Genomic DNA, 15,163 nt, shown 5'->3' with positions numbered 1-15,163 from the left:
TGATCTTGGTGGGTAGCCTTTTAAGGAATCTAATTTAGGTCACTAAGCACTTTACCCTTCATTATTTAGTGATCCAATGTTCAAAGAATTTTATTTCTAAGGGGAATTGTTCTGTCAAACAAATTCCACTCTGGTCTGTGTTCTGGGACAGTGCCAGTGGTTCAGATGTTCCTTGCTGCTGTGTTTGCTGGTGGCTCCGTTGCAGCTCCCACTGCCTCCCCGCCCCAGCACTGCAGCCCAACCACCTTCTCGCGTCACCCTCTGGGTCCCGTTCCTGCTGCGGCTCTGCCTCCCGCCCTCCTCTTCTTCTTCTTCCTCCTCGCACTGGCCGTCTGTCTGGGCTGTGTCCAGCTGTCTGTTGCTGCTGGGGCTGGAAAACCAGCATCAGAGGAATCGAGCTGAAGATCCACAACAACAAACAGACACATCTTCATTTCTCAGAATTCCTGGAGCTCCCTGTCCACAATCTCACGTGAGATTTGGTCTGTACAATATCCTGGGAAGCAATAAGTTCACTCCTATTTTGAATGCTGCAGCCGTGCTGAGTGGGGTGCCGGAGCTGGCCGGCAGGAGGCTGTTCCAAAGGCAAACCAATAGCCCCCAAAATGGGGCTTGCTTCATTTGGACATGCTGCTGAAGCTTACAAACCAAAAAATGATAAGTTCTGTGTTTCACAAGCCGCTTTGTATTTTTTAAAAGTGTAGTTTGCCAACTGGCTGAAATGTGTAGCTCTCCCCAAGACGGATTTCACCTCTCTGGGAAGGTGGAGGCCTGAGGTGCCAGAGCTGTGATTGATTTCAGGTATGGAGGAGAGAACGTGCTGAACAAAAAGCAATGAACACACATTTCTCTAATAAACTTCTATCAGACACTAGCTCACTTTTAAAAAACTTTATTTTAAAATACTAATCACTGATCTGCCAATTCACATGACTACACCTAATATATTCAAAAGACAGGTTCTGTTCAGCACCAGTGTCGGTGTTTATGAGTCAAAATAAGGCTGACTAACCTCCCTTGATTTTGTTTTTTAAAATGTAATTTTGAAATCCCTGTGCCATTTCTGCGGAGCCAATACCCGTTTCCATGGCAACAGCAGCACACAAAATGTTGACACATTTCAGCGAGTGAGCTACTGAAACATCTGCTGCCCTGACCCACCAGCCAGACATTCACGTACACCCAGCGCTCCTGTTTGGAACTGGTTTACAGGAACAATCAGATAAAGCATCTTCACCCTGGCCCAGCATCCCCACAGTGATGGCCGCAGCTCCCAGCCTGGTGGGAAGGCTCATGCTATAGATAATTCCAATCTACATGGCGATGCGTTCAAGTGTAGTCTTACAAAAGGGGCAGAGCGTACTTTGACTGTACTGGAAAACAGTTATTCAGGTTTTTTTCTAGAATGATTTCTGATTAGTTCACTCCTTTTAAAGTCCATAAAGAATAACAACTCCCCCCCAACACAGCCCTGCAAATGCACCCTAAACTGGGTTAAATACAGTTGCTGAAAAATGGGCTTCCTACTGACTTGAGGTTAAAGGGAAACAGAAAAAGCACTATTCAAAAGTAATATGAAAAATCTATTTATTAATATTTTTACCCAATCTACATCTGAGCCACCTGTACCAACGTGTAAGACGCTGGTGGCCAAGAGCCTCCCTTCTCAGAGACCTACTTTGAAAAGTGAAAAACATGAAAACAGGAAGTTTGGAGTTTTGTGTTTATCCTTTGGAAGGAACTGCAAGGACAGCTGAATCACCCTCAGGCCTGGCACTGACTACACATGTACTTGGAATTATCCAATTAACTTTGCAATACATCGTAATATTGCAAAAGTTTTATTAAGGGGTAACGCAAAGACTTTTTTCTCTGTTTCATTCCCTGCATTTCATTTTTCAGTCTACTAATCCAAATCACACTGAAAGTTGTAGTAAAGTGGGAAGTTATTCGGAGAGCAGCAGCCAGAGTGACACTGAGCGCACTCCTGGTACAACAGCTTTGATTCATTCAGAGTCCTCAACCTCAGCACTTCACGGGGCTAATTAGTGAAGTGTCTGATTGTTGTGGGTTTCTGACCACAGCTCACTGAAGGGAAGAGGCTCCTCAAGGGGAGATTGGACCCTCCTCCTCTCCAGGGAGCACTTGGCTGAGGGGTCCCGATGGCACATCCAGACCCAGCGCCGAGGCGGGAGGACGAATCCCCAGGACCGAGCCCAGCGGGTCTGGGGTGGCTGAAACGGAGCTCAGAGACACGCGCGATCATGCCATGATCCGCTCCAGCCTCCTGGAGCTGGGAGAGCGTGGGGCTGAGCAAACCCAGCGCTGTTCGTGTCCTGTGCACAGGGGGACGGTGCCGGCCCAGCCGCGACAAGATGCAAAGCCCAGAATTTGGCATCCAGGAGAGTAACGGGGTAATTAAAAATATAACGAGGACCGTGGCAGCAGGGTTATTGCAAGAATTGCTTTGAACACATTGTGAATTATCTGCATCCACTTAAGCACAGTGATCTCTACACATTTTTTTAATAATAACACCACCTTACAGCTTCAAAGCACAGTACAGATATAAACTAATTAATATATAACAACTGTGTGAGGAAGCTTAGGAAAACACTGAATTCCTCAAACATCGACAGCTGATACCATATCAAAGACCAAGAAACTTCTGGCAATTGCCCCATTTCCCAAAGACTTCAAACACAAAATTACAAGAGAACAAAACACCTATACGCTCTGCGTAAACAACCAAAGTTTACAAACCCTCATTAGAGACCACACTTTAAAAGCACTCGCGAGTCCATGTAAATGAATGCTGTGATGCCAAAAATATTTTGCCCAACGTTAAACTGAGAAAAAGCATATTCCGAAGGGATTTTGCTTGGGCAGTGATGGCAACACGGGTTCTGTGCCCAGCGCTGCTGAGCGACCTGCCTCGAGCCCCTGCACACCAACGGGGACGGCCAGCCGCTGCAGGCACCTCCCGCCACCGAGGCTGTTCACAGCCACAGAGCAAACCTGTGTTTCAGTTTTGAATACGAGCACCGCCTTACACCTCAGAGGCATACATGACATTTGAAGCTGGTAAAAATTGGGCTTGTTGAGAAGAAAAAAACCCCTGACAGAATTCACACGGTGCTCCCTGCCCCTGTTCATTTCCTCCCTCCTTCAATGTTCCTTCCTCTCCCTCGCCCCACAAAAAGGGATGGGGAGGAGACTGAATTTTCCCCTCAAGATGATTTGATTCGGTCTTTGAACAGTGAGTGTGAAATCGAGAGTGTTTATCCCGCTTGGTGGGAAAAACCTCAGCACGGCCTGACTGCGGAATTCCAGGTACCTCTGTGAGGAACACAAAGAAACAACAAACAGAAGCTGGAGACTTGGCTGCCAAACTGAACCACAATTTCAACAAGTATGAGAAACGCAGGCACTGGCACCCAACAGCCAAAGAAATGACTCCGTTCATTCGAGTTAGTCCCAGTTTTGCAGGTGTTTGGTCAACAGGCTTTGCCAAAGCTTTGTCCAAGTTCCACGGATGCCACAGAAGTGAAGACTCGTGAATGAACCTACTTCAGTTTACACATTAGGAAAACCAAACCGATGGGCAGTATCTCACCAAAAGGTAAAAAATTACCAAATTAAAAATAACCATATTATTCAGAATTTTAAGAACCACAAAGAGCATTCTACTTAAAATACTTGAAGACTAAAGTGACAACATTAAAACACACACTAAATAACTAATGGTGTACGTATTTTATTAAATGTTATCATATTACATTTTCATATAGACAAAATCATAAACAGTGAAAAATCCAAAGCCTGTAGAACAAAACATCTCTTGTAAGCAAGTATTTTGTAATAGAACATGAGATGTTTTCAGTGAGTCACAGCACGGTTTGCCTGGAAACTCCACGAGGCTGACGAGACCTCACACCCGTTGTCATGCCTGTCTGCCTCGGTCTGGCACTGCACAAGCAGTACACTCTGCATAAACCATCGCTGAAAACTCACTTACAAAATGGTACATTAAACCTCAACCCCCAGTTCAATATATGACCTGCCAGAAGCCAAACCAATAACACAGGTGAAAATGAGTCAGGTCTTTACCTGTAACTTGATGGCACCTCCACCAACCCAGCAATTTCTGCACATCCACTCCTGTCCTGCTCCCATCAGGCTCCCGGGCTTTGCTGAGCAAATACATGTGCTGTGCAGGCTGGACGTGGAAACTCCGCTCCATGAGGTTGCTCCTTCCAGACAGCGACTGAGGAATTTATACACACATACCCCAACAAAACATGAAAAAAGCTGCTTCTTCAGCTCTCATATGCCCCAAGAAAAGCCTTTTTTTTTTTAAACTCATGACATTTTATTACCCTGAAACTGTGTCTCTCAGGCAGCAACAATCAAATGTGAGTACAAGCGGTTCGTTATTGAGCTTGCCCAAAACACAGTGCACACTATCAACATTGGTCGCATCTTTTCAAAACAGTGACTCACCAAAACTGATTAACAGCTGTCAAAATGCTCTTACGTGTTCCCAAGGCAAAGAAATATATGCAATTGAGTGTGAAAAAGCTTTACTTCTATATAAATGTATTTAATACCACTGGTTTGTTGGCATGTCGGAGAAACGCTGGATCAAAAAATGCTATTTTACTTGAAGCAAGGTTCTTGAGGTCCTTAGTTCTGAGCAGAATTTATTTCACTGTTAAAAAACAGCTTCTGAAGCTGTGACCACTTTACGTTTTATCCATATTACGGAAAATTTCAGGACACCATGTACCTAGCTGTTCACTGCAATCCTTATTCAGGATATATATGGAACTTTAAGTAACTTGGGACCCAAGTATGTTACTACCTGTTATACTTCCAGTAACCTGGGACTCTGAGGAGAGAGACTTGAGTATTTAATAGGATCACAAATCTTACTGCAATAAACTAGCAAATGTGAGACTGGGCACTTTGTGTCCCTGTGGAGAAGCAGCAGAGTGTTCTGGGCCAGGATGACGTGACTGGCAGTGGGTACCGTGCTGTGCTCAGGGTTAGCAGGAGAATGGGGAAACATGCTGATATTTCCCTTGGTTTGTATGTTCTTTTATCATTACTGTATTTTATTTCAATTATTAAACTGTTCTTATCTCAACCCACAAGTTTTCTCACTTTTCTCTTCTGATTCCCTCCCCGATCGCACTGGTGAGGGGGCTGAAGTGAGTGTGAGAAGACACTCAATGGGACCTAAAATGCAAAGTTTAAGATAGTGATAAAGCCTCCACCTGGAGAGGGAAAAAGAGGGAATTTTCTTGGATAATATTGGTAAATTGATCTTTCTGAATTTTCTAGATGGCCTGAAGCTTTCCCATGCCAGACCAACAAAGCTAGAGAAGTACCAAAGAAATTATAGAATAAAATAATAGCAAGGTTTGGCTGTTCCACATTTTATAGCAGAAATAATGTAGCCTATTTTTACTCTTCTTGTGGTAAGATGGGATTTGCATGCCCCTTAGAGACCTCAGTTTGGTGGAAAGGTAGAAAGAATGAATCAATCTATAAAAAAAAAAAAATACAATTAGCTAAACTGTGTCAGGAAATTAATGTAAAATGGACAGATGTATTGCTAATTATTTTACTGAGAATTCTACTTGTCAAACACACAAGGCCAGTAAAACAATGTGTGATATATGTGTTTTTTCTACACCCCAGCTGAGTATATTTACAATGATCCTCCTTGCCATTCTTGGGGTATTCCTAGGCAGTCACCTCCAGGAGAAAAGGTGTGAAGAGTTTGTCAGCAGCAAGCAACAAATCATTCTCCTGATGGAGGAGCTGGACCACGATCCAGAGAGCGGCTTTGAGCTGGACGTGGTGTGAAGGACGAGGAAACCTTCTGCTGTCCACAGACAACATCGCTGCCCTGCAAACCCTGCTGTGGCAGGGACACTGGCACATGGAGCCAGTGCTGGATGCGGGCAGACCTGCCATTATTTAGCATTTTTACATTTTACACACACACAGCGCTAATGCTCTTTTCATGGTATGCATTATAATGCGGGGAACACGTTACAGCAGGTGGACCTTTGAACTTTTGCCTTCACAGCAAAGTCAATTAGCAATCTGATTTTACATATTCCCTCCTGACATGTGGCTCATAGTCCTGCTGCTCCAACACTCTCCCTGACCTGCTCAGAACCAGGGAACTCCACAGCACAAGACCACTGTGGAAGACACATATCAATATTCTGTGACACAGAAAAGTACCGTTCTCGTTCCCATAAAGATCAGTTTGAACCCTGAGTCATATGCTTTAATCTCTCTTCTAAATGTTTTCTTGGCTTTCATTATAAAGGCACTAGACTGTTTTGGAATTCATATACATTTCTGCCTGCTTTGAATCTTGCTGAATGATTTCCTTTGGCAGCTGGTTTCATTCTAATTACATGGTTTGAAAAAGCATTTCCACCTACCATTTTTCAAAACTCCCACTTTCTAAGCATCAGTGAATGTCCTTTTGGGCTTGTACTATGAGACATCACAAAGTTATCTTGCCATACTAGTTCCTCTTAATGGACTGCCAAACAATCTTAATTAAGTTTTGACACGTCCGAGCTAACCTTTTTCACAGCTGATCATACAAAAAATATTCAAGTACTATAGTTAATGAGTATGTTTAGAAATACTTTAATGCTCTGCACCCTGTTCTGCATGAGGGTGACACTGTTCCCACTGCTTTTTACTACTTCTTTTCTTAAGAGACCATGGTAAAATCAGCTTTATAATGTCTTCTGCTAAAGAATGTTAGAGCCCTGTGATAGAATTCTAAAACAAATCTTGGCTTCACAGCAGCAGATGTGGTTCAGTTTAACAAGCCAATAAATATTTTAAGTGACTTGAGAGCTGGGACTTTTATAATATGATCCAGGTTTAAAAGCTAAGAAGGGAGTCAACAGATTCTAGGAAAAGAAAACATGCAATACCTTGCTGGTCTCTGCCTACTGCTAAATTAGACAATATGGATATAAGCTACTTTTGCGAAAACATTCCAATTTGAGCAATACCTTGAGAAGTTCTCCTAGTGTCATAATGCATATTAACCTGAGAACTAAAGATTTCTGATGTAAAAGCTTAGTGGACAAAAGTGATCACCAATGGAAAGGAAAAATAGATATACAAGTTCAGTAGATGCAAATTCCAAAGCTAACCTTGCTCCCTGCTCTTACACTTTCCTGCATGAGATGGTTGAGCTGCTTCATTGAGTTGTTCGAATACCAACACGTGCAGCATCCTCAACGATCACACTGAGAGAGGCTGCCTGAGAAAAACAAACACAAAAGAGAAAGTGGAAATAAAACTTTACGCTAGACTCCGCAGGCGTCTTCAAACAGCAACTCAAACCACAAAAGCCAGCACTGCCCTACGCGTTGGAAAGGAAGGTAAAACTGCACCAGCCGAGGGACCCAAAGCAGGGCAGGCCCAGGGAGCGGGCGGGAGGCCGGACCGGTGTGCCCGGCCGAGGGGAACGTTTTAAGGCCCCCAGAAGGGCAGCGAGGCCGCGGACAGAGGACGGGGCAGCGGGAACAGCGACTACCGCAACCCCGGGCGCGGCAACGGGGCCGCGAACCCACGGCGACCCGTTCCTGCGGGCGCAGGAAAGCGCTGCTCCCTCCCGCGCCGCTTCTCCGCTCCCCTTGGAGCGCTCCCTCCCTCCGGCCAGAGCGTTTCCTCGCGCTGCGCCCGGCCCCGGCGGGCGAGCTCTGCCCCGGCGCGCCCGCCTCCTCCGGGGACACAGACCCGAGCCGGGCCGCGGGCGGCCAGCCCAGTCGCCCGCTCCCCCCCGCCCTGCGGCTCGCTGCCCGCCGATCCCGGCGCTCCACAGCCGGCAGGACCCCGGGGATCGCCACGACCCGGCCCCACAGCTAGCGCTCCCGCAGCCTCGCAGCCCTCGGTGCCCCCTCGGCTCATGGCGCAGCGGGGCCGCCCCCCCACCTCACAGCTCCCCCCTCAGGGCTCGGCGGGACCCCGCACCGCGCGCCACCCCCGCCCCGCGCTCCTCCTCAGCGCTCCCCACACACACACCTCGCCTCACCTCAGCGCCGGCGGCCCGCCCGGCTCGGCGCCAGAACACCGAGGCGGCCGCTGCTTCCTCCAAGGGAGGCTCCCTCGGCCCCGGCGCCCCAGGCGCAGCCTCCCGCCCCCGGCGGCGGCTCCCGGGCCGGGGAAGAAGCGGCCGGGCCCTCTCCCGCAGCCCCGCTGCGCCGCGGCCCGTCGCTCTCCGCCCGCCCGCCGGGCCCGCCGCTTCAGGGCGCCGCTCCCCGCGCCAGGCCCCGGCTTCCCTGCTTCCCTCCTTCCCGGCCTGCCCCGGCGCCGCCGTCCCCAGGCCCCCCTCCCCCGGCCGGGCTGCGCCTGCGCGGCGGCCCCTCTCCCCATCCGGGTCCCTCCGTGCGGTGTAGCAGGTCGGTAGGCGGGAAATGGCGACTGGCTGCTGAGCGGCTGCGGAGCGCGGAGCCCCGGTGGCGGTGTAAACACAGCGGCGCCCGCCCGGCCCGGCCCGGCCGGTCGCCGGGGACCCGGACACTGAGGGCCCGCCTCCCGGGCACCCCGCACCCGCAGGTAAGTGACGCGGCGGCTCGGGCAGCGCGGGGTCCCAGCCCGGGATCAGGTGGGAAGGCAAGGGGTGGCCGCTCCGGAGTGACCGGCGGGAGCCTCCCCTCAGGGCCTGCCCCGCGGCGGGCCCTGCGCCCCGCGTCCCCTCCCGCCGGGCTCCGCGCCCCGCCGCGTGCGGAGACACCCCGTCCCTCCCCGCTCACCTCCCCTCACCGGCCGCGGAGGCCAGCCAGCCCCGGCCGCGCCGGAGCGGGGGCGCAGCCCGCCCGGGCCAGCCCTGCCCCCGGCGGAGCGGGCGGCGCGGCTGTCACTCCCGCGCTGACACCCCCCGCCTCCCCCTCTAGGCCGAGGCCTGCGGTGAGTCTCCTCCGCCCGGGCGCCCGCCGCCCCCCGTCCCGCCCGCCCCGTCCTGTCCCGCGGCCCGGGCGGCGGTGGCGCCGCGGGGGCTGCGCTGTGCGCGGCGGGGGCGCGTCCCGGCCCGGGCGGCTCAGGGGGCGTAGCTGTGCAGGCGGCATCCCGGCCCCTGCCGCACACGGGCGGGCCGTGCCCGGCGCTGCTCCCGCCGAGCGCCGCGCAGGACGCGCCTGTTGCTGGCTGTTGTTGTCGCTGCGCCGGAGTGGCAGTGCTGGATGTGCTTGTCACCGGCTCCGGGGGGAACCAGGGCGGGGGTGCCGCCCCGCTGCCTCCCCGGTGGGTACCGGGCACCGGCGCGACGCCGTAGGCTGCCCGGGCAGGGATCCCGGGCGGGAAGGGCTGTGCGAAGGATGTCAGCGCGGCTGGGCAGAGGGGAATGGCACCAACTTTGTCTGCTGTCACCTGTGAAGGCGCGAGGGGGGAAGGTGGCCGCGCTGTACTGCCCGGTACCGGGCAAGACCGGGGCCATCTCAGCCCGTTATTGGCATTCCCTGTCAATCCTGGGAACGAGGCATGAGGATTTAGCACGTTGCATACCACATTGATTATCTGCTTGCTTCTGTGTTACTAAAGAGCACTGTACAAGCCTGTTGCTCAATTTTATGGTACTTAGGAGCACATGAGAGGACAGGTCTTATTATTTCTTTGTGCTTGTTTTGATGAGCTCTAGCTTAGATCAGCCAAGGATATTTCTTCCTCTTCGAGATGATTATAGCACTTGTTTTGATCCCGAGCCTATTGTTTCTGGTAGAGGTTTTCATAGTCTTCCAGCTGCTCATGGTGCACTTTTAAACGTAATTTTGATATTGTATTTATTGACTTGGCCTTTCTTGATAAGTTTCTACTGTGCAATACAGTAGTCCGTGAAGAGGATCTCTAAGTATAACTATTACTCTGTTGCCTTGGGCAAGTCGCAGCCTCTTTTGCCATTTCTCCATCAGTAAAACGGGGATAATAATACCTCAGAGAGTTGTTACAAGAAGTAGTTAATGTTTGTAGAGGACTTAAAAGACCTAAGTGTTATTAATTAAGCCCCATGACACATTAAGGTAAGAGTTAGAGAACCAGGTTTACACATGGATGAACTGAGGCAGGAAGAGATTATGATTTAGCTAGAGTAACATTGGATCTGTGACAATCGCAGAAAACAAGTTGGAACTACTTCATGCTGTAGGCACAAGCGAACAGTTCTGTATAACAGATATGCTTCCAAGATTATTTGCCCCTCCCTCACTTCCCCCTCCAATTTCAAGACTTTGTATTTAGGAGGTTTTGCCTGTTGTGACTCCAGTTGAGGGGATAGCTCCAACGACACTTGTGGCTTGCCCACTTGAAAGTGTTTCAGCAGTCATAACAAGATATATGTTCTAGGATGCAAGCCAAATCCAGACTTAAATTCCGTAAAACATTCTCCACTTTTCCCCTGAAAACGTTGTGTAGAACTTAGTTAAGACTTGATCCCGTTCCAGTCAGTGGAGTATGCACTAAAGCTGACATTCCTGTTTCATCTGAGAAAGTTTTTTCATTAAAGAAAAAATTCTCTTGTCAGTCTGTCCCAGAGATTTAATGGTTCAGTTAGATCATTTTTCTAAAGTTGTAAACACTTCACATATGCTGGAGCTGTACATGCTTTTTCATAATTTAAAGGTAATTTTCCATCTTCAGACTTCTATCCCAAGGGTTGATAACCTCCTTCCACTGTGGTCATTCCCCAGCACACTGACGTGACACTATTGCAGGCTGAACAGCATTAAGCAGTTAAAAAAAAAAAAAAAGTCTACTGAATTGAAAAGGAAACTTAGTCTTCATCTTACAAAGTTTTTCCATACTGTATTGGCTTTTATTTTCTTTGATCACTTGTAATGCTGCTGAGGTTGACACTAAGAAAAGTAGTGTTTTCAGAGAACTTTAAGAATCACATTTTCTCTTCTGACAGTTTTCTATGCAAATATTGCATTCCCATGGAAGAAACATTTTCACAGGTGTAAGTGGAGTAATAACTTGGAGAACTTGCACGTTTTTGTAAGAACCAATACTGAAAGTCAAACTGAACTGTTTTGGCAAGAGTTGCAAGAAAAGCTTGAGCAGGGAGGTTGGACATGATGACCTCCAGAGCTCCCTTCCAACCTCAGCCCTTCTGTGAGTCTGTGAAAGCAGGACTGGAATTTGGCAGAAATTTAAAATTAATGTGCATTTCTACACATAAGTATACTCTGACAGAAGCCTGAAGCTTCTTGCCTTTTTGAAGGAATAACTGGAAGTTTCAGAACATCACCATGATAATTTCAAGATCCCAGCTGAAGCCAATGTAATTGTATAATTCTAAAATTGCCTTTTGCAGTTTATGGTTTTGCAACTTTTCCCCATTCAGCCCCTCTCCAAGCTCTTCCTTATCCACGTGTTTTCAGGCTAGTCTCCCTGGGGAGCCAGGTCTGTGTATTGCAGTGTTTGCACTTGGGTGATGTCAGCACAGGACTGTTAGAGTTATCCCAGATTTAAAGCCTGTGGTGTCCCCCTCCCCCTGGGACTACATCCTTATTCGGTACTTTCTCAGGAGCATCCCTCTCAGACAATTCTGATTCATTACTCTGAGTAGATCAGATATGATGGTTCTTTCTCTTATTAGCCCGGAAAGCAAAGGACTAAGTCTGAATGAAATTCTTTCATTTGCTAGCAGCTTACATTACTACTAAAGTGTTGGCACCAAGCACTTGTTAAATTTAAATGGAAGATTGTTTTTCATCTGTTGTATATGAAAAGTTCATTTGATGTTTATACATCTCAGTTAAGTCCTCAGAAAATGCAAATATGCACCATAAGTGTATAGTTGATTAATCAGATTCATAATGGATTACAATTTTTAGGGGGCAGAATATTTGAATTGCTCTGATCCTGTGAGGTAGCAGTGAGCTCTTTACAAGCTCATTTCAAAAGAGCAGCTCTCAGGCAGGATTTTGACAGTGGCAGGCCCTATGGAGTGCTTTGAACAGGTTAATTTGCTCAAGTGCAGCGTTAGTTGCAGTGCAGTGTCTCTCTTCTGATCGCTTGGAGGAGAAACTCATATGCTGAAATACTTGAAAGCCAGAATAACATGATGTTTACATGTTGAGTTACCTAGATGGCCATTATTTAGTATTTTTGGAAAATAAATATTTTACATTTACAGGTAAAGACATCTTCAATAGCACTTGAAAACCTAAGTGTGAAATCATCCACATCTAAAGCAATCAGTTTCAGAGGGTGGATAGTAGCTTCCCACTTGGCAGTCTTAACTTTTTCTAAATAGATTACTTCTCAATCAGATCACTTTCAGTAATTACTTTGATTAAAGCCCTCTTAACTATGGAAAACAAGAAGTTCTTTCATCATACCTCGTGATCCAAGGAAAACACTTATCAGGCCAGTCTGATATAAGAAAGTGATGAGCTGAGTATCAGCCTGAAGTGCGTTTTCACCTTTGCCGGCATTGTCAGATGTATGGTCTGACTTACATCCCTTGTTGCCTCAGTTTCCCTACCTGAGGGGTTTGTTGTTGCTGTTGTATGGAGATCTGTGAACAAACTGGTGGGAAGGAAATGTGCAACCGCTGGTGGACAGGATTAACTCAGCACCGCATTGATCTCTGCTGCATTGGGACATAAAAAATACAGCTCCCCTTGGGGAAAGGTTTCTGAGAGTCCAGCCCCATCAATCAGTTTTCTATGCATCTAGCTAAAAATAACTCTACACCCCACATTTAGGAAACCACTGATCTGTTGCATTAGATCTAATGAGGATCCTCTGTCCACTAAGTGATGTGGATGCCAGACTTGCCCATAAAAGAGCTGATGGAAATTGAGGTTACCCCAAACAGTGCTACCTCCTGTCTGAAGTCATAATTTCTTCTTTTTGGGTAAGGAATCTGGTTAGAAGGCATGAAACACTCCTAGTTTAGACTTAATAATATTTATTGTAACAGTGTAACATTAAGTGTAACAGTATCATGAAAATTAGTTTAGTTTAGGAGCTGTTAACTCCACAACATCTGAAAAATAAGCTATGCATGCTTGCTTAAAGTATATCCTGCTATTCATTGCCAATATGCCAAATGTAAGTAGGAGGGAAAAAATACAATATTCTGAAACATTTGGATTAGAATTTACCTATAGATAAATGACTTTATTTTATATATATATATATAAAACATACACAGTGGCAACACAGCAGGAGTATCATTATCAGCAGAGCGAGGCTAGGAAGGTGGTGCTGTAGGGCACGTTAGCATCCTTGAAACCTCATATGAAAGGAACCTGCTCTTATTTAGGCTGTGTTTAGGAATAGGTAATTTAAGTTAATAAATTAGCAATAACTCAGATCAAATCAGAGCAGTTGTTCTGAGCAATTTAGCTTTAGCTACACTGATCAGTCTAAATCATAACTCAGTTTACTTTAGGCCATTCTAAAATATGATTACTTTGATTCTCCCTATATTTTAGGAGGTGCTAATTAGAGGAAGGTAGGTAATTCAATCTAAGGATTAGACTATACCACAAGGACTTTACTGGCACAGCAGTACCAGCCTAGTCAGTAAAATCCCTGCACAAAGGGGTTCCTTTTGCCAGCACCAGTTGCGTTCACACTCACTAGCAGGCTTGTTACCCCAGTTATATCTGACTAGGGAAAAATAGCATTTCCTCCTTGCTTTCGCATTTCTAACGGGTAGAATTGTACTGGTAAAGCTTCTGGTTTAGACACAGCCTGATACAGGTTTCCTTAGGCTAGGTAGAGCTGCAAGGGTACTCAGTATCTTCTGCTTAGTACACAGGGGCTGAAGGTGCTGGAGCAGAGTTCAATACGGATATGTTGATTTCTTACCCCCAGGGTGGGATTTGGCTTCACCCACCGTAGTTTCCTCTGGGCTTGCTCTTGTGTGATTTCCATCTCCTCACTGGGGTTTCTGAAGCAGTCACTATTTCAGGAAGGAGTGGGCTGGCTCGAGCTAACAGCTAGGCTCTATAGTCTCCTTTGTCCTCACTTCATTTTCCTATACTCTTACTTGTATGAGATAACATCACCTGAGTTGCTTCTCTTTTCTCCCTTTCCCAGGAACATCTCTCATTTTCCTATCCTAGGGGAGCTCATTTAGGTGCAGCAGGTTTCCTTTTTTATGAAATAATGCCTTTGGGCTACGATGTGATGCCTGGTCACCTGAGTGAAATCCACCACCTGGGGGGAGAGAAACCCTAGAGATGAGGATGAGGGCTGGGTTCATTCTCTTTGGAGAATGTGGCTGAATGTGACGGCGCTTGTGCTGCAGTCCCGGCTGTGGGTCTGCTTGTGTCAGAGACGTGGTGAAGAAGGGTGTTTGTTGGAAGTTAAGAAATAAAGAGGATAAGAGAAAGCTGGTTATTAGCAGCAGCACAGGCAATAGTTATTGCTGTGTGTGCCAAAGGAAAGCATAGTATGCACTAAAGTTTTAAGATTTATTTTCAGGGGGGGAATAAAGCATACAGGAAGTAAAGGAGGTAATTTATAAATAACAGAAATATCTACAACAACATTAAAGGTACTTATGGGCTTTGTATAGGCTAGACTTAAATATAGTATATTTGACTGAATTACCTAGCTCAATTTCTTTTGACCTTGAACTCTTGTCAAGAACAAGCAGTTGTAATTAAATCAATTATGTATGCTTGGAAAAGTTTTTTTATTTTGCTTATTAAGACAGAATTGATGAAAATTAAAGGAAAAAAACAAGAAAGTTAGTGGAATCTTGATACTTTTATGTTCTTAAAAATATAGATTTGGAAGAAACTTGAATGTAGCTGAAGTGATATTCTTAAACAACTGTAATTACTGGATTTAGAGTTCCTTAGTTTTGTGTTGCTTAGGGCCAAGAAAGCTTACTAGCACCGAAGAGAAAGTCTTCGAGAGCTCAGTTGAAAAATGGTCTGTAGAGATACAGTTTCAGGTGAAGAGGTGTCATGCTTAATTACCCTGTTGGACTTTTTTGAAGATAGTAGATTGGTTTATTATATACCTGGAAAATGCTTGATAATGGTCAATCTCAAACATTAATAGTTAATATAAATATGTCCTGAGTCAATTAACATAACAGGGTTCCAAACCATAAAATAGTTTAAGATTAGAAAATAAACATTTGTCA

At 46.7% G+C, this 15,163-nt stretch overlaps 1 protein-coding gene and 1 long non-coding RNA gene across 5 annotated transcripts in view; one reads left to right on the top strand and one right to left on the bottom strand.

Moving 5' to 3' along the window:
• Positions 1–3,741: 3,741 nt before the first annotated feature.
• On the bottom strand, positions 3,742–8,918 carry LOC309443997. Of its 3 annotated transcripts, none has more exons than XR_014184899.1 (3): positions 8,808–8,918; positions 7,203–7,312; positions 3,742–5,550 (listed from the first exon to the last, which is right to left on the bottom strand). It is a non-coding gene; the product is annotated as an uncharacterized lncRNA (long non-coding RNA). The 3 variants fall into 3 exon arrangements; XR_014184900.1 differs by lacking the exon at positions 8,808–8,918 and adding an exon at positions 8,087–8,280; XR_014184901.1 differs by lacking the exon at positions 8,808–8,918 and adding an exon at positions 8,087–8,280 and having other exon boundaries at positions 7,221–7,312.
• Positions 8,442–15,163, top strand: part of CTDSPL2 (CTD small phosphatase like 2) — a 38,710-nt gene continuing 31,988 nt past the window's right edge. Inside the window, exon 1 of one of the 2 annotated variants that reach the window (XM_082061458.1) lies at positions 8,442–8,610. The gene's annotated coding sequence lies outside the window, so the exon portion shown is untranslated. The remainder of the gene's footprint in view (positions 8,611–15,163) is intronic. The other variant, XM_082061459.1, reaches the window with a different exon arrangement.

Source organism: Streptopelia decaocto (assembly GCF_964273445.1).
Source record: "Streptopelia decaocto genome assembly, chromosome: 9".
In the NCBI taxonomy this organism is placed as follows: Eukaryota; Metazoa; Chordata; class Aves; order Columbiformes; family Columbidae; genus Streptopelia; species Streptopelia decaocto.
This window is presented reverse-complemented; position numbering and strand designations above follow the sequence as displayed.